This window comes from Coenobita brevimanus, chromosome 86 (genome assembly GCF_032717465.1).
Source record: "Coenobita brevimanus isolate Jiangsu-jjx chromosome 86, ASM3271746v2, whole genome shotgun sequence".
In the NCBI taxonomy this organism is placed as follows: domain Eukaryota; kingdom Metazoa; phylum Arthropoda; class Malacostraca; order Decapoda; family Coenobitidae; genus Coenobita; species Coenobita brevimanus.
The window spans coordinates 10,002,254-10,026,737 of NC_137039.1; the positions used below are offsets into that span (position 1 = coordinate 10,002,254).

The window sequence follows — 24,484 nt, forward strand, 5'->3', positions numbered from 1 at the left end:
CACACCTAGGTCCTTCTCTCTTTCTGATATGTGTAGGGTTTTACTTCTTAACTTACAATCCCAATCTGGTCTTTTCCCACTTTTACCGAAGTTAATTACATGACACTTGTCTGCACTGAATTCCATTTGCCATGTACTGCTCCATTCATAAAGTTTATTTAATTCTTCTTGTAGCTCTTTACAAGAGTCTGTGTTAGTACTTTTCCTTTGTATTTTTGCATCATCAAAACATATTTAGATAGCTTTCATTTCCAATGTTACTGTCTATGTCATTTATATACACTAGAAACATAATTGGTGCCAGCGCTGAGCCCTGTGGAACTCCGCTAGTCACTTCCCTCCATGATCTTTAATTTCCCCTTAGTACTGTTCTCATTTCCCTTTTTCTGAGAAAATCTTCCATCCAACAGTACAATTTGCCTCAGATTCCTCCTTGATGGTACAGTTTCCATAAAAATCTTTGGTGCAGTACTCTGTCAAATGTTTTCTTGAAATCTAGATAAATACTGTCCACCCATAATTTTGCTTTTCTGTAATGTTTCTGCTACTCGATCATGGTAGCTCAACAGATTAGTAACACATGATTTTCCCTTCCTGAAACCAAAATGTCTTTGTTATCATATTGTGTTCTAGATGATTTACCCAAACTTTTCTTATCAGCTTTTCTAATATCTTGCTTACAACATTTGTTAGTGATGCTGGTTAGTAGTTGAGAGGAAATTGTCTACTCCCTTTCTTCAATAAGGGAACTTTACTCCCTTTCTTCAATAAGGGAACAATGTTTACTTTCTTCCAAATATCAGGTAGTTTACCTTGACCCAAGGATTCCTTGAATATTAAAGATAATGGTCTACTTAACTCCTTTGCACATTCATGGAGCACCCAACATGAAATTTCATCAGGACCATTTGCTTTTCCTTTGTCTAATTTACTTAAATCTTCTTGTATTTATTTTTCTGATATTTGTATATCTGGTAATATGTGTGGCCATGCATGTTCCATATCATCCCTCTCAAAATTATTTTCTTCTTTAAAAACTGATTGGAAATTCTTATTTAGAGTTTTACAAATATCTTTTTCTTGTGTATAGATGATCCTCTCATCCGTAATGGATTGAATTTTATTGTTTTAACTTTGATTTTGCTGTGTATGTAGCTGTAAAATAGCTTCGGTTGATCACTAATTTTCTTTATGATGTCTTCCTCAAACTGTCTTTGGGCTTCTCTCCTTACTCTCATATAATCGTTTCTTGCCTGTTTATAGTTGTTACATGCCCTCTCACTATTGTGTTTTCTGTATCTATTCCAAAACAAGTCACTTTTTTTAATTTTTTACATTCTGTATTAAACTATTTATTTTCTTTTCTGCATCTTTGTGCTGTGGGATGTAATTTTGGCCTCCTATTTCATAAAGTTCGCAGAATATTTTATACATAACATTTAAATTGTGCTCTTTAAGCTCTTTTTCCCAATCTATTTCTAAAAAGTACATCTTAAGGTCATTGTAGTTTCCCTTTTTATATAGTTTAGGCTCTTTTTGTAACTTTCATTAGTTAACTTTGTCATATGCATTCCTGAAATTGCAGTCTAGTACTACATGGTTGCTTTTGCCGAATGGGGGGTGATACATTATATTGTCAATATCGTTTTCTTGCCTAGTAAATATAAGATCTAGTGCTGATGCTATATCGACTCCTCTTCTTCTGGTGATTTCGTTTACATGCTGCGTTAGGAAAAACTCCTGCACAAAGTCCAGGAGCTTTTGGTCCCAACAGCTTTCCTTGCTTTTTATATCTTGAGTATTCCAATTTATGATTGTATTAAAACCTCCAGTTAGTATAATTCTTTCATATTTCTCCTCCATTCTATGTAGTAGTGCTCTTAAACTCTGAATTGTACTCTCTGCCAGATCTTCATATTCACCTCTTTGCCATGTGTTTGATATGGGTGGCATGTATAAATTTGCAACAATTACTTTCCCTTCAGATGTATTAATCTCTACTGAAATCAGTTCTATTTGTGAGGGTATACTGTATCTAGTTTTATTTCTTAGACTTGCAGATTTTTCTTTGTTAATATTATAATTTCTCCTCCTTTTTCTAAGTTCCTATTTCTTCTCCATATCTTGTATTCCTCTAGGTTTAGGGTATTGTTTGATATCTTTGGTGTTAATTTTGTCTCAGTTGGACAAATAATATGTGGTTCATTTTCTCTGATATAATCATTCATCTCTAATATTTTAGATATCATTCCATATATATTTGAGTACATCAACTTAATCATCTTGTTTACACACTTGTCGTGACGTGCGTCTGCTACCTTCCTCTTTACTATTCCCTCCTGGTTATGTACCACTTTCGTACCTGCAATCCAATTACATTGTAAAAAAAAAATGCATTCTTCTCGTCCTCTGATCTTTCCTCATTCTTTGTTTTTGTTTCCTCCCTCTTCTCCTTCAGTGATTCCAGTTCCTCTTGAGTTAGGCATCTTTTTATCTATACATTTTTAAATTCTTTTTTTTGTAAGTGTCTCTGCATTTTTCATTATCTCCTCCACAGTGTTTACAGTCTGGGAGGTTACTTTGAGGGAACTTGGCTTATTTCTCTCATATTTCCCTTGCCTTTTGTATTCCTCTATGTCTTTACTACAGATTTCCTCTGATACTTCCTTCAATAAGTTCATTACATTTGCCATCTCCTTTTTGTCTCTCGAGATCTTGTTCTTAATTTCTTCCTTCTCTGTACCAGTGATTACTGTTAATTTGTTGATATCTGCTGAATCTTTGACCAATTTGGGATTGTTCTGGATTATTCTTTTCACTTCCTTTTTAACGCTTTTTCCTTCAACGTTTGTTTTTAAGTCTTTCTTTACTTTCACCATCTCAGCATACATGGTTTCCACATCATTTTTGTAGCTTTGCATTGCTTCATTCACCTGGGTTATCTTCCCCTCAATATCACTACTCTGATCTATTAGATTGCTTACTTGCCTAAATGTCTCTGTATCATTTCTGAAGTCTTCCATAATACTCTCATGATTGACAACTGTACTTGGCATTTCACTAATCTTTCTTCTAAGTGATCCTACCTCAACTGTCAGCTCATCAGTTGTTGTGTCTTTCTTGTTGACTTTCTTAACTAATTTTTCATTTTCCTCCTTCTGCATGAGCAATTGTTTCTTAATTTCATCCGTTTCACTCTGAAAAGCCTTCTCCAATCTGATTACCCATTCTAACTGCTTATTGTACATATCCAATTCCACCAGTTCCTGGTAGAAATCATCATCTTGCTTTCTACCTTTATCCCTTTTCTTAGCTCCTTCCAAATTTGCATTACTAAAGATAGTGGACAACTTGTGGTACTGACAGCAGAGCTTCTACTTACGTTCCCTGGTGTGCAGACTAAACTCAATCAGCTAGCTGGGCGCATTCCTGCACTCCTTTGTTTAATTTGGGTATTTGAACTGCACTCTTACTTAAAACCTCCTCTTTTATATCTGGACACGATTTAGCTGAACCTGGTACAGAGCTTGACTCATATACAGATACTTTAGGTATAACCAGTTGCTGGCCAGGTTTGGCAAAGGGTGGAGTGATGTGTTGTAAGTCCTGTCTCTGTGACGCATTGTGTGTGTGTGTTCTTACCTAATTGTATCTTTACAGGAATGAGTCAAGCTCGTACTGTCCCGTGTCTTAAACCATATTTGTCAAACATATCCTTAAATTTGTGAAATGTTTTGGCACACACTATTTCATTCGGCAGTGCATTCCACTGATCAATTGCTCTATTTGGGAAACTAAATTTCCTTACGTCTTTATTACCTTTCTTTCTATGCAATTTTTTGCAGTGTCCTCTTGCTGATGCATCTCCATAGGTTATTCTATTTTCTCCTTCCCTGATTTGCATTCATACAGCATAATCATGTCACCTCTTTTTCTTCTCTCCTGTAGTGTTGGTAGATTCAGTTTTTTTAGTCTTCCTTCGTAGCTTAGATCCCTTAACCCCTAAAGCGTGGCCGTCGACAGCCGACCCCCCCCATGTGGCGGGGTTGTATCACAGTCTGAGTACCTGTAGGAAAATATTTGCCAAAAATCAGAGATTAACCCTAGAACATTATCATTTTTATGGCAGATAGTACTTACATTCAGCTTTCTCCAGAGACATGTGTTGAGCCTTCGTGGACTACCCAAGGACTTGTGGAGACTTGCAAAGTTGGGTAACAAAATCTTCACTTTCACACGTCCAGCAACCCGCTTTCCCCTCTACCACAGCCTCAATCTGTCACAGTACACTTTATACTACAACATACAGGTAGTTTGGAATCCGTATTTGTACAATAAGCACTGAAAATAAGGCTAAAATCAATGGAGCGTATGGCCGACATGCAGCGCGGCGGCGGTCTTCCCGTCACTGAACAAACATTTCCCTTTTCACAGCTAAAAACACGTATACTACATTATTTTCCATCATAGTACTTCCCAAAGGCTCGCATGTGACTATTACGGCCATAAAAATCAGTGTCACTGCCAGTATTGTGAAGCGGGAATGAGAAAGACCACCGTGGCACGCTTTTATTCTGCCTTACCCCAGTCACTTTATTCTCATTCCTGTCGGCCGCTCGCACTTCATTTTTATCGCTCACTTTCACTCTCGCTGTCAGTTTAGTGCCTAATTCATCACTGTCACTGTCATTACTTATAAAAATAGTATTTCCTACACACCAAACTGTCACTGTCATAACACAGAATAGAAAAAAATGCTTACAACTTCTTACACTGGAGTGACTGTCACTGTCAATACTTATATTATTACTATGTACAATAATTTACACTGAAATCACTGTCACTGTCAGTGCTTTTACAACTACATACACTAATTTACACTCAACTGACTGTCACTGTCAGTACGTACAAGAAAACTAAGCACTAGTATCACTGTCACTCTCAGTATTATTTACATATTTCCACCCTTATTTTCAATATCTACTCAGGCTGTGGTAGTCAAAGAAACACGGGTAAGCGCACAGGGGAATCTGACACTCTTTGCACTGCAAGGAGGTGCGTCTAAAACTGCGTTCCTGCCGGGTGGTGTGGCTGCAAACATAGCACCTCCTCAGTGCTTTCCCCCTCTTGGCAGTGCTAGGCAGTGGCTTGAGGCGGTGTCGCTGAAGGTAGTCCTGGCACTGTAGGCGGTCTGGACGTGTCTGTGAGTGGCGTCTGGGACCTGATGGCAGTACCTGTCCAAAACGCTGAAGCAGCTGGTAAACACAAGTCTTTGAAAACCGCCTGAGAAAGTAAGTAGCTGGCTTCCTGTTCTTGATCTTATACAGGATGAAGGCATTCAGCATACACATATCAAGCAAGTGCAAGAACACCTTCCTGTACCAGCGCCGGTTCCTCCTCAGGCAGTCAATCTCTCCGATCATCATATCGGACTTGTCCACCAGCCGAATTTTGACGTTGTAGTCAATTACAGCATCAGGCTTCATCACAGGCTCGCCAGTCCTTCTGTCGACCTTCCCTGTGGCTTGGATTTCCCCCTTGTGTACTGTGGTGAGCATATTGACGATCCTCTTGTCGTGCCACCGTATTGCCAGCATCTTGTCTGATTTCTTCAGGTGCACGTCTCCCTGCTTTGATCTTGCAGCCTCGGGGAAGCCAGGGTAGTGTGCCCTATTGCTCCTGACAGTGCCACAGGAGCTGATGCCATGCTCTGAAAGGTACAGTACTTGGCGAGTTTCAGTGCTGTATAATAATTGTCAGTATACAGGACACGATTCCCGCCGAAGTACTTTTCTAGAAGCACTTTCACCACAGAGCCAGAGAATCCAAGGGGGTCGGTCTTTTCCAAGTCCACATTGCTGGCGGTGTAGATGACGAAGTCTAGGATGAACCCCGTCTTGCAGTCGCACAGCACCAAAAACTTTATTCCAAAGCGGTGGCGTTTGCTTGGAATATACTGCACGAACCGAAGACGGACCCTGAATAAAACCAAGGTCTCGTCGATCACTACTTTCTTGAAGGGCCAAAGGAACATCATAAACTTGTCCTTGATCAAGATCAGGATTTCCCTCACTTTCCATAGGGGGTCAGTCTGGGAAGGCTCGTTGTTGTTTGCGAAGTGCAGGTACGTCATGAGTTGCCTGAAACGATCCCGAGTCATGTACTTGTTGAAGATGCGTGTGGGGCACAGGTCGTCAGCACTCCAGTACTCCTCGAGGTTGTGCTTCCAGTTATGTGGCATGAGAAACATCAAGCCGATGAATACAAATAGTTCCCGGATCGTCACAGGAACCCAGCTGCCATCCGCGACGTGGATGGCGTTGCACCTTCACCTTAACGAACTGTAGCACATTGTCCTTAGTACCTGTTGGTCTCGGTACAAATATGCTGTATGACTTCATCATCCAGGAAGGCCAACAGGTAGTCCAAACATTCACCACCCTCGGGGACAGGGAAGTCAGCCTGGATCCCACACCCAGTTGAATCAAAGGGCAGATCCTCTGGCACAAAATCAGAGCCCTCAGACCACACGAAGGCATCCAGAGTGCCCTGCCTAGGCTGGGAGTGGGTGGGTGCGTCGGAGGGTGAGGCAGGCCATGTGGGAGTGGGTGAGGCAGGGGGTGAGGCAGGCGGTGAGGCAGTGGGTGAGGCAGGCCATGTGGGAGTGGGTGAGGCAGGGGGTGAGGCAGGCGGTGAGGCAGTGGGTGAGGCAGGCTGTGTGGCAGTGGGTGAGGCAGGCTGTGTGGCAGTGGGTGAGGTAGGTCGGGAATGTGCGGTTGTGGTGGTGGTGGGGAGAGTGGGAGAAGCTTCAAGGTTACTCATAGTAGGCTGGGTGGTGAGTTGCCTAGTGCGATAAACCTTACCACTAATTTTAGCACTAGTAGACACTTTCTTACTCATGCCAGCACGAACACGGGGCCTACGGAAACCTCTACGACTACCAGACTGCCTACTTCTCTTCCGAGGTGGTGAAGGAGACTCTGAAGACTCTGGAGAAATCACTGCAGACGATGATGACGAGATAATGGGGCTGGGGGTGCGAGGCGGTATGGCGGCGGCCTGACCTGAGGTTGAGGACAACGGCCGGCCTGCGGAGAACAATGACTGGGAACCGGGGTCACCACTTCGCTTCCTCTTTGCTCCCTTGCCATACGCCACTCCCTTCTGCTGTGGAGCCTTGCCTGACGAGGTACTAGTTACAGCAATTGCCTCTTCCTGCACCTCAGACTCAGCACTCGACGATAAAGTGTCTGATTCTGCAAGGCTCGACCACACACCAACATCACTACCGTAGTCCATAGAGGCTTTCAGTAGTTCTAGGCCTATAGCCGACTCACTCAGGCCCTTTTCACTCCCTAGTAAGGGTTTAGAAGGGGTAGAGGTCACAAAGCCCTTTTGCGGAGGGCTGGAAGGCACTGACTCAGAAAAGTTAGAATTCGCCATAATGTCACCTTGAAAGCCTGCGGTAAACTGACACTAAACAGGGGAAAACCGCGCGAAAAAAAGCTAGTGTGACAACTGGGGAAACAAGCGTTTCCAATTAGCATAAACTGCTTGTGAGAGGAAAGAGCAGATTGACATTTCTGAGCAGTCAGCATGCTGCCATATATCACAGCCAGGGTGGCCGGGCCGCGGTGGGGGGGTGGGTAAAAAAAAAGCGATACTTGGCAACAACGGAGGTCAGTAGTACAAAGGTCAAGTATGCTAATAGTAGCTAAAGGGTGGCGGTACTGACAGACAATACCAGCTTGAACCTGCTTGCCCGCGTTTATTCTAAATTAACATGAATCACAAACGCGATGATCCGCCGTTATGTCCTTTTCGGCGAGCGTCGCAAACGCGACGACCCGCGTTTTAGGGGTTAAGCTTGGTACCCATCTTGTAGTGACCCTTTGAACTTTTTCAATCTTGTCTATGTGTTTTTTGAGATGAGGACTGCAGACTACTGATGCATACTCCAGCGTTGGTCTGATGAATGATGTTATTATCTTTCTTAGCATGTCTTCATTTATGTATGTGAACACTATTCTCACATTTGCAAGCAGTGTATACATGTTCCGTACCTTCTCACTGATGTGGTCAGCCAGAGATAGTCTGTTATTGACAATCACACCTAGGTCCTTCTCTCTTTCTGATGTGTGTAGGGTTTTATTTCCTAACTTATAATCCCACTCAGGTCTTTTTCCACTTTTACCAAACTTGATTACATGACACTTGTCCACACTGAATTCCGTTTGCCATGTATTACTCCATTCATGAAGTTTATTTAATTCTTCTTGTAGCTCTTTACAAAAGTCTGTGTTAGTAATTCTCCTTTGTATTTTTGCATCATCTGCAAACATATTTAGATAGCGCTCATTTCCAGTGTTACTGTCTATATCATTTATATACACTAAAAACATGATTGGTGCCAGCACTGAGCCCTGTGGAACTCCGCTAGTTACTTCTCTCCATGATGAGTAATTTCCCCTTAGTACTGTTCTCATTTCTCTTTCTATGAGCAAATCTTGCGTACAACAATACAGTTTGCCTTGGATTCCTCCTTGATGGTACAGTTTTCATAAAAGTCTTTGGTGTGGTACTATGTCAAATGCTTTCTTGAAATCTAAATAGATACTGTCCACCCATCCTTCTCTTTTCTGTAATGTGTCTGTTATTCTGTCATAGTAGCTCAACAGATTAGTAACACATGATTTTCCTTTTCTGAAACCAAACTGTCTTTCTGTTATCATAGTGTGTTCTTCTAGATGATTTACCCAAGCTTTTCTTATAAGTTTTTCTAATACCTTGCTTACAACACTGGTTAGTGATACTGGTCGGTAGTGTGTGTGTGTGTGTGTGTGTGTGTGTGTGTGTGTGTGTGTGTGTGTGTGTGTGTGTGTGTGTGTGTGTGTGTGTGTAGAGATGCAACGCTGGTAGGTGATTCCTGCACGTTCATTCTTCTACCAAACAAAATTCATTACATGAACATACTGTTTGGCCAGGTCAAGGTGGTTGTTAAAACCGAAATTTGTTAACAGAGGTTTTGGTATATCGAGGGTTTACTGTATACAGAGTTTCACATTATTTTATCGCTCATGGTTAATGATGTCTTGGCTCAGATCGTATCAACAGTATAAAGGGTGGCCTGGCACAAGTACCAGTGGTTGCTAATGGAGAACTATAGACCAAAGGACTAGAGTATTTCTTTCTAAAAACCAATTTTAAAACTTTCCATTACTTTGGCAATCCAGCCTAAGAGTTAAAACATGTCTTCTCATTGACTTGTTAGTGATTGGCACTATGCCTGGTTAAAGCCTGAATTCTTCTACAAGCTTTGCCATATTTATCATAACTATGTAATTGTTTTCACACCTGAATGAATTGTCAGGTGCCAAGTGAACAAGTATTTTTTTTCTAAACAGTTTTCCAGTAATCACATTTCATTTTTTTTTTTTTTTTTCACTCCTGAACTGATACTGAAGAGAACTTATAATAAAACCATTTACCCCATTCATCACACCTGAATTTCTTCACTCCTTAATGAATTAAAGTGTCAGTTGAGATCAAATGAGTCATCCATTTACCACATTCAGTACACTAGAAACTCTTCCCTCCACAGTGATTTAATATGTGTTTGGAGAGTTTACTTTTCCAAACAAAGTGTAACGGTAATAATTTTACTTCCACCGTTATTGTTCAATCCCACCGGTTGTTGGTACTTGGTCAACTTACCCTTAGATAATACAAATGGTACTCGACTTAGTCTCCCCTCCATGATTGATAGAAAATTCACTTCAGTAAAACAAAAGGAAGAGGGGGTGGTGTTTTGACTTGGTATGATACAGGTTAATTAAGATAGTTTTGGTAGCGTTTGTAGTTTTTGGCCGAGTCGAGATTAAGTCAGTACCACGTGTGGTCGTCGTTCCCAAAGCGAAGGAATCTTGAATTGGAAGGGGAGCGAGTTAGGCATGAGAGGACATAATTCCCTTCATTGGGTATAACACACACAAAAAAAAAGACATATACTTTACTCTACTTTAATAATTCTATACAGGTTGTCAGCAGACATTTTTAATTACATGACCTTTAGTCACATGAAAAAGGGTTGTACATTAAAACCATGGTTTGGGTGATCATTCCTACAACATTGTCACCAGGCGAAACAATTTGGAACATTCAAGCAGTTTCTGAGGTCATCGTACCTCACTTTTTTTTTGTTGTCAGTTATTCTTGGGCTCGACCATAGCATCAAGACTGGGACATTTATGAGCTTGGGTTATCTTTTCGGGCTGGCATAGCCTCGAACCAATAGAAATAATCACTCGTGCTCTATTTCGTCCGTATAGTACTCTCTCATAATGCAATTCACTATAATTCCCAATCACTATCAATTCATAATTATTAACAATTCATAATCATCATTAATGCATAATCACCAAAAATACATAATCACTCGGGCTTGTGTAGCCTCGAGGAACAACTCAAAATCGCATAATCACCAAGAATACATAATCACTCGGGCTTGTTTAGCCTCGAGGAACAACTCAAAAATCACATAATCACCAAGAATACATAATCACTCGGGCTTGTTTAGCCTCTAGGAACAACTCAAAATTGCATAATCACCAATAATACATAATCACTCGGGCTTGTTTAGCCTCGAGGAACACTCAAAATCACATTATTGCTCACAACCACTAAGTTCCCTTCCACGCTCCTAATTTTCTAACTTATTAATATAAGAGAAAGAAAACGGTTAATGAATTTGAATTTCACCTTTCCGTTACATGATCACATCACTTTACAAATGTCTATTACTTATCTACAAAAAAAGAAGTTCACTTGATAGATCAATAATACCATTTCAACTACATTAGGTTTATAAAATAATTCATGGGTAGTGTACGTGTGTATGTTCGAGTCCATGGGCAATACCACGAGAAGGCCTCGTGCACACTCTGACGTCGCCGGTGTCTGGGGACTGAACCAACGTCCATTACACACGATGTCTGAGCAGCGAATCTACGTTAAGCTTTTAACAATATTACTTCATATGGTTCACGCCAAGTAAGGATTAAACAAGAAAAAGGGGGGGGGGGAGGAGGAATGTGGACAGCTCACCTGAACCAACGTCCATTACACACGATGTGTGAGCAGCAAGTGCGGCCTCCCGAGTACGCCAGAGACGCCATTGCTAGGTCAAATGAGGTGGTGTTTTTTAAATATGGTGGGTTTCAATTCTCTTCACAATTTATTTAGCAGTGTACACATGACGCCAGGACTTTTGATTGGATTGGGGAAAATTTGGGATTCAATCCTTACTTAATTTAGATACTGAAATTACCACTATCCCGCCTTGAATTTGGGGCAACTTATGCCATCTAGTGACGGCTAAGGCAAGCGGGACTATTAAATCCCTCACAAATGACATTATTTAGGCCTTTTTGACTGTTCTATCTATCTATCTATCTATTGCCAGACGCCTCAATCCCGTTTGGGGTGGCCACAAACAAATTGCCTCCAAGTCGCCCTGTCCCCCGCCATTTCACTGCCCTGCTCCCAACTCACACCCCACTCTCTCATATACCTCTCCACCCCATCCCTCCATCTCATCCTCGGCCTCCCCCTCCCTCTTCCCCCCTCCACCTCACTCACATACACTCTCTTCGTCAGTCTTTCACCCTCCATCCTCTCCACATGGCCAAACCACCTCAGTGTGTTCCTCATAACGCTTCCTATCACATCCACATCAACACTACAACGCTCCTTTATATCCGCATTCGTCAGCCTGTCTCTCCATGTGACTCCACAGGCTCCTCTTAAATAGCTCATTTCCACTGCTCTCACTCTTGACTTGTGTCCTTCCAACAACGTCCAAGCTTCACTTCCATACGTTAGAGTTGGTATCACAATACTGTCATGTAGTAACTTTTTCACTTCCATGCTCACTTCCCTGTTTCTTATCACTGCTTTCAAAGAACCAGCGACCTTTCTTCCCTGCTGTACCCTGTCAAGCACTTCACCCTCCAAACCTCCATCCTTACTCATCACACTACCCAAGTACTTAAACGTACTCACATTTTCCAATTCCTCACTATCCAACCTCGCTATACATTCACTGACTTCACCTCTCTCAAAGACCATCACTTTACTCTTCCCTACATTCACCTTTAGATTCCGTTTCTTACACACTCTCCCAAACTCATCCACCAAGCCTTGCAGCTCCCCTTCGTCTTCACTCTACAACACAGTATCATCTGCAAACAACAGTACAGGGAGTTTCCGAACACTATCCTCTCTCACCATGGCCACTCCAACATCCACTACCCTACCTTGTACCTCTTTTATTAACCCATCCATGTACAGATTGAACAACCATGGAGACATGACACATCCCTGTTTCAAACCAACTTTCAAAGAGAAAAATTCATTTAGTTCACCATCCACATGCACTGCAACCTTCGCACCATCGTACATACTCTTCACAGCATTCAACAACTTCCCATCTACTCCATATATTCTTAACACTTTCCACAATCCTTGTCTACCCTGTCATATGCTTTCTCCAAATCCATGAAAGCTGCATACAACTTCTTTCCCTTCTCTAAAAACTTTTCCACTAAAGATCTAAGAATGAATATCTGATCTACACAACCTCTTCCCTTCCTAAAGCCTCCCTGTTCTTCTCCAAGTAATTTCTCTGTTCTTTCTCTAACTCTGTCAATAAGTATCCTATCATACACTTTTCCTATTATACTAAGAAGACAAATGCCCCTATGATTACCACACACTTCTTTTTCCCCTTTTCCTTTGTACAAGGGAATAATTATACCTGACTTCCAATCCTCCGGGACTCTACCTTCCTCCCAGGCCAATCTGCACATCTTCCACATCCATTCTACTACTATCTCTCCCCCATGCTTCAGCATTTCACCACACACTCCATCAATTCCTGGGGCTTTCCCCGATTTAACTTTCTTCATTGCTTCCACAACTTCTATCCTACTGATTTCTTCCTGTCTTCTCACCTCCCTCCTTCTCCCAGCCATTCCCCAACCACTTATACTCGCATTACTTCCATCCTCTACGTTCAACAATTCCTTAAAGTGTCCTCTCCATCTGCTCACTTTTTCTCCCTTCTCCACTAGTAATCTACCATTTTTATCTTTCACTCCCCTGCTAACTTCACTTCCACCCTGCCTTACTCTTTTCACCTCTTTCCAGAACATTTTCTTACAGTCCCTCCACTTTACACTCAAATTCCTTCCAAATTCCTCATCCACTCTCTTCTTACTCTCTCTTACTAATCGTTTCACCTCTCTCTTTCTTTCTACATATAACTCTCTCTTCCGCCTCTCAACTTCTTCCACGCCCCTACTTCTCATCCATTCATTGTATGCTTTCTTCTTTTGTGCCACAGCCTGTTTCACCTCTTCAGTCCACCACGCTGTTCCTTGCACCCCCCTCCGTCTTCTCTTCCTTCCACACACCACATCACATGCTGCACTTATTTCTTCTGTAAATATCCTACACACACCTTCCACGTCTCCCATCTGCTCCAATTCATAATTGCCCAATCGTTCCTCCACTTCTCTCTTATACTCTGCCTTTTTCTCATCCTCTTGTAACCTTTCCACTCTCCTTGCAACTACTCCTTCCTCTCGTCTTTCCCTTCTTCTATTCCGCCATCTTACTTGAATTTTAATTCTGGCCACCACCAAGTAGTGGTCAGAAAGTCCACTCCCCCAGCCTCTATAAACTCTTGCATCCATTACACATCTTCGCATCCTTTCATCCACACACACACATAATCAATCATTGCCTTCCTTTCATTCAGTTCACCACCCACCCTTCTCATCACTCGCCATGTATACCTGTGGATCATTTTATGCCTGAAGAGGGTATTGGCTATCACCAACCCCCTCCCAGCACAAATGTCCACTAATGCACTCCCATTCTCATCTATCTCAGCAGGCACACCCCACTCACCAACTATTCCATCCACCTTCACATTCCCAACTTTACCACTCATATCACCAATCAAAAACACTCTCTCATTCCTTCCAAACTTTTCCATGCACACTTCCACATTTGTCCAGAACTCTTCTCTCACTCTTCTAGCACGATCTTGCGTTGGCGCATACATACACACACAATCGCCCACATTTGTATTCCAACTTTCAACTTTACCCACACAATCCTTGACCCAACTGATCCATACTGTCTTATGCTCCTCTTCCATCTTTTACTCACAACTATACATACTCCTTCCTTTGCCCTCTCATTCTCACCTACTCCTGCACATATACCCCATCCATACTCCCATTCTCTCACACTTTCTCCTCTCCATTTTGTTTCAGTTATTCCACATACATCCACTTTCGCACCCTGAAGCACCTGGACAATCTCTCTCTCTCTTTCACCTCATCATTCGCTCCTCTTATATTCCACGAAGCCATTACCAAGTCCTTTGTCCGGTCCTGGGTCGTCATCGTTTGGTCAGTCCTTGTCCGAGGCTTGTTGTTTGTTTTTTTAGTTAGTTGTTTTCCGGGTAGGGGCACTAACCCTCCGCCAACCCTTTTAGTCGCCTTTTACGACAAGCAGGGATACTGGGGGAGTATTCTTGAAAAAAAACCCTACCCCCAGGGTAGGGTTCTAGCAGCTTCATTAGTAAACATTTCACAACTAGGATACGGAAAGAATTGTGTACCCATCATTACTCTGTTTAAGGTTTAAACTTGGCGCCCAACAACGACACACAAACAAGGAGAAAGACTGCTCGCATATGTTATTCATTACTCGACCAGACGGAGGAATTCCCATAGCTCAACATCCACAATTACATCACCCAATGCATAGATACAGAGATGCATACATATGAAAATAAAGTTAACCCTACATTACTCATTAACATATGAATTACTACTTAGGACAGGAATTTATAGACTAGTATTCAGATTACACCCTATGTAACTTAGAAATTACAGTACCCCTAAACACATACATGAATACTACATTTGTGGCATTACAAAAGTGCATACCACATTTATCACACTTGAAATTCTTCACTCCTGAATGGATTAAGCGGTGTTTGGTGAGATCACTCTTCTGTGCAAATCGTTTACCACATTCATCACACTTGAAATTCTTCACTCCTAAATGAATTAATTGGTGTTTGGTGAGATTACCCTTCTGAGCAAATAGTACACCACATTCATCACACTTGAAATTCTTCACTCCTGAATGAACTGATAGGTGTGTAGTGAGATCACACTTCTGTGCAAATGGTTTACCACATTAATCACACTTGAAATTCTTCACTCCTGAATGAACTGATAGGTGTCTGGTGAGATCACCCTTCTGTGCAAATGGTTTACCACATTAATCACACTTGAAATTCTTCACTCCTGAATGAATTAATAGGTGTTAAGTGAGATTACCCTTCTGTGCAAATTGAATACCACATTCATAACACTTGAAATTCTTCACTCCTGAATGAATTAATAGGTGTCTGGTGAGATCACCCTTCTGTGCAAATAGTTTACCACATTCACCACACTTGAAATTCTTCACTCATGAATGAATCAACAGGTGTCTGGTGAGACCACCCTTATCTGCAAATAGTTTACCACATTCATCACACTTGAAATTCTTCACTCCTGAATGAGTTACTAGGTGCTGAGTGAGATAACCCTTGTGTGCAAATAATTTACCACATTCATCACACTTGAAATTCTTCACTCCTGAATGAATTAACAGGTGTTTGGTGAGACCACCCTTATCTGCAAATAGTTTACCACATTCATCACACTTTAAATTCTTCACTCCTGAATGAGTTACTAGGTGCTGAGTGAGATAACCCTTGTGTGCAAATAATTTACCACATTCATCACACTTGAAATTCTTCACTCCTGAATGAATTAACAGGTGTCTGATGAGAACACTCTTGTCTACAAATAGTTTACCACATTCATCACACTTGAAATTCTTCACTCCTGAATGAGTAACTAGGTGCTTAGTGAGATAACCCTTCCGTGCAAATAGTTTACCACATTCACCACATGCAAAATTCTTCACTCCAGCATGAGTTACTAGGTGGTCAGTGAGATCACGCTTCCGTGCAAATGGTTTACCACATTCATCACACTTGAAATTCTTCACTCCTGAATGAATTATTAGGTGTTTGGTGAGATAACCCTTCTGTGCATATAGTTTACCACATTCATCACACTTGAAATTCTTCACTCCTGAATGAACTGATTCGTGTCTGGTGAGATGACACTTCTGTGCAAATCGTTTACCACATTCATCACACTTGAAACTCTTCACTCCTGAATGAATTAACAGGTGTCTGGTGAGAACACTTTTGTGTGCACACAGTTTACCACATTCATCACACTGGAACTCCTTCACTCCTGAATGAAAAACTCCATGTTGGATAAGCCTTTTACCACGTTCTAAACATCTGAACTGCTTAACTTCAGCTGAGGACATTGCATCCAGGACAAACTGACTGTCGGTGACGAACATTTCGTCACCAACCTCACACTCTAACTTTACATTTGGTTCTTCCTTTACCACCTCCATTATTTTATCACTCACCTCACACTCTAACTTTACATTTGGTTCTTCCTTTACCACCTCCATTATTTTATCACTCACCTCACACTCTAACTTTACATTTGGTTCTTCCTTTACCACCTCCATTATTTTATCACTCACCTCACACTCTAACTTTACATTTGGTTCTTCCTTTACCACCTCCATTATTTTATCACTCACCTCACACTCTAACTTTACATTTGGTTCTTCCTTTACCACCTCCATTATTTTATCACTCACCTCACACTCTAACTTTACATTTGGTTCTTCCTTTACCACCTCCATCATAGCCTTCCTTCCACCCCTCTAAACTTCCACCATACATCAGTTACTCTACCTTGGTGTTGATCTTCCTGTCTACCACCAATAGGATGACTTACCATCACTGTACCAATGCTCAGTCATAATATACTCTCATTACAAAGAATAATAACTTAAAAATTCATCACTATTACTGGATAATAACCATAATAACATAAAAATAACAAACTTCCAACATTATTCCTTTAACCCTTGAGCCATGACCTATCATTTCTCGGTCATTTTCCTGGATGCGGCCTAAGTCCCTAAAAAATTAATGTGCAAATTATAACTTTGTTGTTACTTTTCCAATGGGAAATGACTGTGAAGTTTCCATTTTTTAGTGTGATAGTGGTCAAAAATGCACATTTCTCTGTGAGGAAATTGTGATTCCCTCAGAATAAAATGAGAAAATAATTAAATTTCGTTAGTGTGTAATTTTGCAAAAATTATGAGATTATTTATGTCAAGCAAGTTTTTCACTTGTATAGCTACACTAGACACATGTACACTGTTAGCACATAAAGAGAAATCAAGACTAACCATATTTGTATGAGAACATTGTAATTTTCTGAGAAAAACTGAGAAAATAATTAATTTGTGCTATTCTCTAATTCTGCTAATGACAAGATTACTTACTTCAAGCAAGGTTTTTCACTTGTATATATACACTAGTCACATGTACACTGTTTGTTGGCCCATAAAAGAAATCAAAACCTACTGTACTTATACAAAAACAACAGATGTGTGGAGGGAAATGTCTTTTTTGTCAGTTGTGGACTGCAGTCGCCTGATGCGTCATGAAGAATACTTAGTAGGGTGACCCCAGTCGCCTAGCATGGCCAAAGGATTAAATATTGCCAACACGTGAATACTTCTGAACTGTAACTTTAAACATACAGGCCATCTCTACTAAGTCAAGCTGTTAATTCAGACTGATATTACCACCATCTTCCTTATTTCAATAACTGTTACCTATTGTCTCTGCAGCAACAAATACTGCAAAGGATACCACACCAGGTAAATCATCCAAAAGCAGTTCCTATGTGGGAAAAAAATCTTCCACAGGACACTACATGGATAATAACCCATAAATTGTTGGCTGAGGTACCTCTTGCTGGATGTGCTAACACAATATAAGATGTGCCCTCAGTCCTGTTTTATACCTACTATCCATTACACAGGCAGCACCCTGATGACGACAGTGTTTATGACTGGTTCACTGCTCTGACTCCAGCTGTGAACCTGGAACAATGGCTGTCATTAGACCAGCATCTCCATGAAGTTAATAACACTGTCCACTGAACCCTAATTTTGCATGGAGCTCATTTATACTATGTGACAAAAAATATATATATATATATATATATATATATATATATATATCAGATTCATTTTTATGTGGAGAGGATGGAGGGTGAAAGACTGACGAAGAGAGTGTATGTGAGTGAGGTGGAGGGGGGAAGAGGGAGGGGGAGGCCGAGGATGAGATGGAGGGTTGGGGTGGAGAGGTATATGAGAGAGGGGGGTGTGAGTTGAGAGCAGGGAAGTGAAATGGCGGGGAACAGGGCGACTTGGAGGCAATTTGTTTGTGGCCACCCCAAACGGGATTGAGGCGTCTGGCAATAGATAGATAGATAGACTTTTATGGTTATTCAATTTGCACTGCAATAAAAGACATATGGAAATGTATATGTAAACAGCTAAAGAAAAATGCTGTGTCTCTGTCTTCTTAAGGGCTTGTTTGCAAATCTCTGTGTACAATATGAATTGTTATAAACAAAAAATACAATTTATATAACATTTAATATCACTTTACTGTGACATTCATGATCAATACATCTTTAACCCTTAAAAAGTGACATTCCTTCCATGATTAATGATCAAGTAACTGCTATATTACTTTTGAAATATATTCTGAATTTCCTGCCACCTCATTATTGTGCATCAGAGACATGGATAACATCATTGGTGGCACAGTTTGACAGTAAGCCACACTATACTGGAATCACTCCTGTATTGAAGATAACAAACTTTTTAAAGAGTCAAAAGAGCGACCCTTGGGAAAATTTCTGATTCACTTTTCCCCAATATCAAATTAGGGGGATCATTAAGCTTCTTTTTGTCTATCTATCAATCTACTGCCAGATGCCTTAATCCCTTACGGGGTGGCCACAAACAAATCGCCTCCACACTGCCCTGTTCCCCGCCATTTCACTGCCCTGCTCCCAGCTCACACCCCCCTCCCTCACACCTCTCCACTCCATCCCTCCATCTCATCCTTGGCTTCCCCCTCCCTCTTTCCCCCTCCACCTCACTCACATACACTTCCCTCGTCAGTCTCTCACTCTCCATCCTCTCCACATAGCCAAACCACCTCAGTGTGTTTCTCCTAATGCTTTCATCACATCCACATCCACACCACAATGCTCCTTCACATCCTCATTTGTCAGTCTGTCTCTCCATGTGACTCCACAGGCTCCTTTCAAAGAACTTATTTCCACTGCTCTCACTTTTGACTTGTGTCCCTCCAACAAGGTCCAAGCTTCACTTCCATACGTTAGAGTTGGTATCACAATACTGTCATGTGGTAACTTTTTCACTTCCATGCTCACTTCCCTGTCTCTTATTACTCTTTTCAAAGAACCAGCAACCTTTCTTCCTTGTTGTACCCTTTCACGCACTTCACCCTCCAAATTTCCATCGTTACTCATCACACTAACCAAGTACTTAAATGTAATCACATTTTCCATTTCCTCCTCATCCAACCTCACTGTACATTCACTGACTTCACTTCTCTCAAAGACCATAACTTTACTCTTCCCTACATTCAACTTTAGATTCTGTTTCTTATACACTCTCCCAAACTCATCCACCAAGGCTTGCAACTCCCCTTCATCTTTAATTAACAACAGAGTATCATCTGCAAACAACAGTACAGGGAGTTTCCAAACACTGCCCTCTCTCACTAGGGCCACTCCAACATCCACTGCCCTATCTTGTATCTCTTTTATAACCTCATCCATATACAGATTGAACAACCATGGAGACATAACACATCCCTGTTTCAACCCAACTTTCGTTTCGTTTTCGTTTCGTTTCGTTTCATTTCGTTTTTAAAGGCTCCAACATGCTTGGATGTGTCAGCCTTGGTCACCTAATGGCGGCTCTCCACGCTGCACGATCCATTGCAGCCTCCCTGTTCAGTCCCTTAACCCTAAGGTCACACTTAATGACCTCGTCCCATGTCTTTCTCGGTCTACCCCTCATAACCCCACCCCCAATATTAACACTTCTCACCTTCCTCACCCAATTATCATCCCCCATCCTCTCCACATGTCCAAACCACCTCAATCTACCTCTCATCATCACAACACCAATACACTCCAGTCCCATCCTACCTCTCAACTCTTCCATTGTAAACCCAGCCCCTCCAGGACTTGGACGCAGGGATGCACTGCACATCCACCTAATCATTGTCATTTCTGTACGTCTGAGCCGGCGAATATCTTCCTCCTTCACTGCCCAGGTCTCACGCCATACAGCATTACACTCCTAACACATCCTCCATACAAAGACCCCTTAGCACGTAGGGAGAGCCCTCTCAATGTCAGGAGAGGCAAGAGCTCCCTGAACTTCTTTCAACCACTTCTCACCCTAGCCACAGAGCTAGCTCCAGCCCCACCTCCAGCACACAACATATCTCCCAAATAACAAAACTCTTCCACACACTCAAGAGATTCACCAGCAAGTTCAATCCTTTCACGCCTGACAATCTCCACCTGCTCACCCCGGCACACTGTACACATAAAATCAGCATTATCTCGCAGTCTACCTCTGATACCACTACATCGCTTATGCACCCATTTATCACACACACCGCACAAGATGGAATTACTTCCCACGCCCTTGTGGCAAACTGCACATGGCCACTCTCCCTCGTCTTTGACAGTACCGCCACCAACCCTAAATAGCATCACTTTTGTTTTATCTGCATTTACCCTTAAACCCTTTTGCCCCATACCATCTCTCCACTTCCTAAACCTTTCCTCCGCCTCCCTTTCATTCTCTGCAATCAACACCAAATCATCAGCATACAACAACTCCCACGGGAGTCCGTTTCTAAAGTCACGTGAAAGGGCTTCAAGTACCATGATAAAAACCATGGGGCTCAAGACTGACCCCTGATGCACACCAACATTCATGGAAAACTCATCACTCAAATCTCCATTCACTCTCACCTGGGTGTGAGCACCCACATACATGGCCATAACCACCCTAACCAGCCACTCCTCCAAGCCAAGCTTTCTCATTGCCCACTTCACCACATCTCTAGGGACTCTGTCAAAGGCCTTTTCCAAATGAACAAAAACAAAATAAAGATCCCTTCTCCTACCAATATATTTTTCATGAAGCTGTCGAACAATGAATATGGCATCAGTGGTCCCCCTACCTGGCATAAACCCAAACTGCAACTAATCAATATTCACTCTTTCTCTAATCATACCTTCTAAAACTCTCTCCATTACCTTCATTATCTGATCTTAAAGCTTTATACCTCTATAATTTCCTCTTTCCAGGGCATCACCCTTCCCTTTATACACATTTACAATTACACTCTTCAGCCAATCATCTGGGACAACACACTCATAAATAATCCTATTTATCAGGTCAGTGACTAAACTCACCCCTATATCACCTGAGGCCTTCAACATTTCGGCAGTCAACCCAGACACACCTGCTGCCTTCCCCACCCTCATCCTGCCTATTGCCTCACTCACAGTAGCAGTATCAATCAAAGGCCAAGGGCCAGACACTGGATCTGCTGGCTCCAAACCTTCCCTGTCCCAGTCAAACTCATCATTCAACAACCGGTTATAGTGCTCTCTCCAAGCATCTTTAATATCCTCACTGTTCACCACTACCCTTCCTTCATCATTCTTCACACACTGCTCACCTATGAGCAAATAAAAAAATTCACTTAGTTCACTATCCACATGCACTTACGGCCTTAGGCTTCTTTTTGTGCAGATGCCATTTGCACAAGGCACAGTATAACCTGGGAATACATTAGCGATGCAAAACAATGGTTTACAGTACAACACATTATAAAGGCAGAGCCAGAATTATCAACATGAAGATTTGAGTCTTAGCAAAATCATTACCTTTTAGCTGGGGTCCACATCAGGTCCTCTGTTGGACTGACTGGAAGCTGCCTTGCACACGTCCAGTTAGTCTCTCGCCACACACCTGAATCACAGATCATGTCTTTACATACACAACAGTAGACTACACAGTGGACAAGTATTTAAAGTTACATCACAGTAACTATGTAATACTTTTATAAGTCATTGGCCTGGAATCAAGAGATTAATGTGTACTTCCTAAGGAAATACAGAAATCAGTAAAGCATAAATGTAAAGTATTCCTACAACAAAGATTCATACAGCAATTGTAATTACATGATTTAAACAGTGACTGAAAGTATGAGGTGGTGGCAACCATCATCATCTCACTTGATGTATGGTAGTACTGAACTTCTCCCTTCCTCCTCCTCATTTTATTTCTGTCTGCCTTCCTCTCATCTTACCTCTCCCTTCCCTTTCTGTTACTTTTTATGACTCTCCTTTCCATATCATGTGGCTCTTTGCTCAGTGACAAGCCTAATAGTTTCGTATAACCCAGGAAACCATTATAACTCTGGTTGGTAATACTACAGTATAACCAAACTATAGGGTGAAGTGAAACCTGCTATAGTGCCCCTATTAACTGGGTGGAGAGATGCAAATGTGGCATTCATCCAGGAACCAAACCACACTATTCCCTGCACCTTGCTTGGGTTAGACCCTGTCAGCCACAAAGGAACATCAGGTCACTCTATGGGACAACCCTGTAGTGTTGCTTGCCTGTAGCTGACGAGTCTGCTTGGCCAGACAGTCTGGGGTTGATCAGCAACAAAAAACAACCACTGACTGTATCACAGACCTGGCAAGTCCTATGTGGTGAATATGGGTGCCAAGCTACTTCACCTAGTGCCACCTCTGCACCACTAAACAATAGGTATCTACTGATTACTCTCACATTTGCTTCCTAATGTAGACTGGATGCTTCCACTACCAGCCTAGTGCTGTTACACTGAATTATTCTGTTCTGTCGCTGCCAAAACCCTGTAGAATCATCATAGGACTGACATTCTATGTTCTGTCACTGCCAAATCCCTTTAGAATTATAGAATGTTAAAAAAGGTAACTGCATTGGATTCAAGGTCATACGAGGTGCTCTCCGAACTTTTCAAGACAGGGATCACGACATCTAAATGGACTATAGTAGCATGATGTGCCTCTAGGTGGCAGTACTAACATGCATTGTGAGCCAGTGTGTCACGCGGCAAGGAGCTAGGCAGCCGTGGGAATTTCTGACGTTCATTTGCTTGCTCTCTTGCATGTGTCAGGTGATTTTCAAGATATGTAAAAGGAATACTGAATTTGCATCAGATTTTTTGCAAATCCCATGAATAATGCAAAATAGACCCTGACAATGATTCAACAAATGTTTGGTGAGTAATCTCTTGGTCGGACACAGGTGTTTCAGTGGCAGGCATGGTTCAAGGCTGGTTGAACATCAGTAGACAATGACAACCACACAGAGAGGCCCTCAACCAACACAACTCCTCAGAACGTTGCAAAAATTCAGCAGTTCATCTGTGACGATCAATGTCAGAGCATTGACGATATTGGTGTGGAGGTGGGAACTGGTTTTGTGACAAGTCAGAGGATTCACACTTAAGAATTGGGCAAGTGCCGCACCACAACCAAATTAGTCCCCAGCTCCTGACGACTGACCACATGCAGCAACGTGTTGATATCTACACTGAGCTTCTTGGACTCACCTCAGAAGATGAAACCTGTCCAGGCCCTCTGTGACTTTTTTCTGTTCCCTAAAATGAAGATTAAGCTGACAGGGTATTGTTTTGATACCAATGAGGACATTCAGAAGGAACAGCAGGCGGTGCTTGACACTCATCAAAAAGAACTTCCAGGGAGCATTCCAGCAATGGTGGAAGCGCTGGCATCAGTGTATCAATGCGCAAGGGAACTACTTCAAAGGTGATGGTGGCCAAGAGGAGCTATGGTGAGTGTTCAAATTTAAATAACATTAGTCTGGATAATTATGGATAGCACCTCGTATATAACCCCTCCAGTTCAGTATATTTTATTTAAGTTGAATAAGTTCATCCATACATATCCATAATAATTAAAGACAGGACAACATGAGCCAAGTTCAATACGTATTATTACAAGCCAAACCTTATTGTACCTATTCAAACACATGTGTTACCTAACTTAAATTGTCTAATCTAACAACCTAACCCAACCAAAACCAACCTAACCCAACTCAACCAAGCCAACCATAACCTAACCTATCACAGTCTAAAGTAACTTTATTCAACCATAACCTAGCCTAATCTAACCTACACTATCCTATGGTAACTTATGCAAACACACTGAAATATCATAAATTAGGTTAGGATAATAATTTGGCATTAAATTATTTATTTGAAGTGGAAATACAAGCACTACAAGTCTTTCACCGCTGCCTT

General features: G+C 41.7%; 1 pseudogene; it reads right to left on the reverse strand.

Moving 5' to 3' along the window:
- The window catches only part of LOC145410568 (uncharacterized), a 36,770-nt pseudogene extending 20,259 nt beyond the window's left edge, over positions 1 to 16,511 (reverse strand).
- Positions 16,512 to 24,484: the final 7,973 nt, after the last annotated feature.